Genomic DNA, 3,754 nt, shown 5'->3' with positions numbered 1-3,754 from the left:
TTCAAGGCCTCTAGTTAAAACCTGAATACATCCGGCGCTGTATTATGTGCTGTGGTACAGTTAACACGGTTTGATGATCACACCTGAGATCTGTGCTTGAAGTGCTAATTATCCCTCATTGTGTCCGTAAATACCTCATAATCACTCCGCAATCTCCCGCACCAAATTAACGCGGTAATGCTGCTCCATCAGAGCACTTCGGGCTGACATAAGCCGATGCTGAGCTCTTATGTGGGCCGGGGTTATGTCAGGTCAGCATACGTTGTCAGATTGACGCATAAAACAAACTGACGGCCATTTGCACGTGACGTCACTCTCTTCCAAACTCCGCCCACTCCGCCATGACGGAAAGGTAGTCTAAAAACAGACATCTGTAAGCTAATATCGCTTTTATTTAGCTGATTTCACTTTAAGAATGGTCATAGGGTGCTGCGCGGTTGGCTGCTGAAACATACAAGGTTAGAAACCAAACTTGTAATTTTATTTTATGACTTTTAATGAGGAAAGTTACAGCCGTTAATAATACCGGCAGCCCTGATTTGCTGCGAACACTTTCTACAAGGTAAGAAGATTAATGTTCATATATTTTATAAGTGTGATTAGAAATACGCAATCAAATATCGCATTATGGAGAAAGTAACCATGGAGACAATGCTGCGCACCGTCATGTAGCCTAGCATGTATGGAAAATAACTGGTTAGCATCTCGTCTTTTGTACGTTTTTAATGCTGCTCCAGTGTAAAGCAGAAACGCTGTTTATGACATGGTGATATAAATCGTGTTTTGAATTCAGGCAAAGTGGTAATTTGATCAACACGTCACGAGGAAGAAGGTTCGGGTCGGTTTCTAAGCTAGCTGTTTCCAGCTCTTGTAAATACCGCCGTCTGTGAGCCCCAACCAGGTGTGCTACGTTCACAGACAAATTAGACTGGAACAAATAGAAGCTATGAATAAACTGGCAAAAACAACTTGGGGAAAACAATTTCAGTCGCTCAGTTCAATAAGCACGTCACACACTATTAACAGCTGTATGACGTCCTGACAGCCAGTCAGACCATCAACAGGCGGAGCCGTGTTTTGTTGAGTGCAGCTGCAACTAGACTCTGCTTTAAATACACTTTGGAACAACAACGATGCGTCTAGTTATCATTAAAAACAATTTATTGACCTATGTTTTTTGGTATCTTGTCGCGTATGCTGAACTGACAGCTCCTCTTAATACGCATGCGTACTCACTGCATGTGCACTATGACGGCGTATTCGCGCTGTTTGTGCGGGCGGCCTCCACCTCTGTGTCTGCGGCTCCGTACAGTCGGGTGAGGCTTCCTGTCTGGTCTGATTGATGGCGGTGCCAGCGGAGGCAGCGCTCCCCTGATTGCAGCTACAGACAGCACCGGGCTTCTCATTAACCCGTGATAATGCACCTGTCACCCTGATACGAAAGCCTCACAGCGCATTTGTTGCAGACGGCTGTTCTCGCCGCTCACCATCCACCTCTGCTTTTTCCTTTTCTCTCTCAATTTGTTCTGAACTCAGGTTCTTTATCAGACACGGGATAAGCTCCGACTCTGCTGACTCTGCTGCCGAGCTGACCACAGCAGATGGAGGTCAGCGGTGTATTCCCCCTCCTCTGCTCGCTGCTGCAGCAGTTACACGGTTTAATAGGATCTTTCTCCGGCTAACCTACTGGGACCAGGGCTGATACTGGATCAACTGTTCCAGCCTTCATGGCTGTGTTTGTGTGTGGAATATAAATGTGGTGGCAACTGTGTGTGCTTTCAGACAACATAAGCCTTTTGAGAGTCTCATTTGTTGGCTGGTAAATTCATAATCTCTCCCTGTGGTCAGTGGCTTAGGTTGTAACCGAAAATCAAAAGCTTTCTTCTGACTAAAACACAGAGAAGAAATGCATCAGCCATTAGACCTAAACCAACTTCCTTGTGATCTGAAGACCTCAAAGAAATGTAAAAATGATTTAGTCAAGGGCTGTCGGTCAGCCGGTCGCATTAAGTGTATGCAGAATCACACTGCAAAAACAAAAAATCAAGTATTTTCATGTAGTTTCTTGTTCAAAGATATTAGTACATGTAAATTAAGACAGAATTAAGTTACAAGAAACTTGTCAACTGCATATAGGAGCTTGTTTTATAATTCCCTAATAGTGAAACACCCATTAAACTGTTAAAATATCAATAAACAGCTGTTTCAGCATTCAGTAAGTGTTTCTTCTAATAAAATATTGAACATCTTTTCACACTGATTATTTGTGCTAATATATGATGTTAAATGTGACTTAATTATCGATCATGGACTATGACTTGACATCAAGTAAGTCTGAGGCAGCAGTCACTTAAGCTCAAAGTTTTTGGCCAATTTTGAGAAAAAATGTCAGTAAAATCAGAAAAAATGTGGGAATCTGTTGATTTTGTGTGAAGTTTACAGATATGTGAAAAACTGGAGGGATTTACTGATGTAATTTGGAGTCTAGAGGGCCACATAAAAAGCTACAGCGGGCCAGATTTGGCCCATGAGCCTCGAGTTTGCCAGATGTGCTGGACTTTATGAACTTGCCTAACGGCAGATCATTTCAGTGTTAGAAATTACTGGGGTTGTGTGGGGAAATGTAATTTTCTAGTGTGTGATCGTTTAGCAGCTTGGTAGCGTATAGATGAGCGCTGTCACCTGGTGCAAACTTGCTAACTGGTTTCTCTGGAGGTTCTTGGGACATTGCCACATCTGTGGCTGAGGCGGGAAGAGCTGCGATGCCTCTATAAACATTTACTCAGTAAATCCCACCTTAAACATCAGCTGACTCAATTAGATCTGGGAGTCTGTGTGAGCGAGAAGCCGTCCGCCTCTCATGCAGCAGAAAAGCTCCAGCGTCTTCACCATATGCCTGTTTCTGTTCCATGCTGCTCGTTCCAGTCGCTTTCCCTGCTCTCTGTTGGGTCTGCGCTTGATTTATTTATCCTATCTGAATACACCCCAAGCTTTCACGGGAATTGGAACAAAGTTGCTGAGGAGTGAAAATTGAGAAAAATTAGCAAGTAGATTGTAAATCACTTTGGATCCGATGATGGGAGTCAGAACTGTTGCAGATTGAGTGTCTATAAATTAAGTTAGGGGTTTAAAAAGCTCCAGTAGCTCCTTTTTGTCACCCTTAGAGATGAAATGGAGGAATCGGCTCCGGTTGCTTTTAAAGCTGTGGAATCCAGATTTCCCAGTATTGGCAGAATTTGATTCTGAATAAAGAATGAACATGTGTGGTCCTGGGAATGCGTCTGGCACGTCTGTTTGCCTCCAACCTCCGAATCTCCCGTTTTATCTTCTGCCACGCAAATTCCTCAGAAGATAGTCAAATATCACGTTCACTGTTGAGCCCAAGATTGAGTCCGTCTCATTACGGAAAAGCACAGGGCAAATTAAAACGTGAAAAAGGCCCTGTATGGAGCCAGACCTTCCTGCTTTATGAGCAAAGCGAATGCTGATGGGTTCCTGTGACACATATGTTCACGGACACCTTTAAGGGTGAACCTCTATGACCTTCCAATCCCAAATTATAGTTCTCATACTGGCACAAAATGCTGAAGTGGACAAAAACAATACATGATTCCCATATTTCAACAATGAAAATGGTTGAATTTAAAACACTTTAATCTGATACTTATTTTAAAGCTGATATTCTATGCTTCCTTTAACAGAGTACGATAGGTCTCTGGTCGACACAAAACATGTTCATTGCATTTTTTTGCAC

General features: G+C 43.0%; 1 long non-coding RNA gene across 1 annotated transcript; it reads left to right on the top strand.

Moving 5' to 3' along the window:
* Positions 1–274: 274 nt before the first annotated feature.
* Positions 275–1,788, top strand: LOC106939451 (uncharacterized). Its single transcript, XR_001422848.1, has 2 exons — positions 275–562; positions 1,537–1,788. It is a non-coding gene; the product is annotated as an uncharacterized LOC106939451 (long non-coding RNA).
* The last annotated feature ends 1,966 nt before the right edge of the window (positions 1,789–3,754 follow it).

Source organism: Poecilia latipinna, unplaced genomic scaffold (assembly GCF_001443285.1).
Source record: "Poecilia latipinna isolate Pla-1442-1.1 unplaced genomic scaffold, P_latipinna-1.0 Scaffold2877, whole genome shotgun sequence".
NCBI lineage: Eukaryota > Metazoa > Chordata > Actinopteri > Cyprinodontiformes > Poeciliidae > Poecilia > Poecilia latipinna.
Note: the sequence above shows the minus strand (reverse complement) of the source record. Positions and strands in the feature narration are given on the sequence as shown.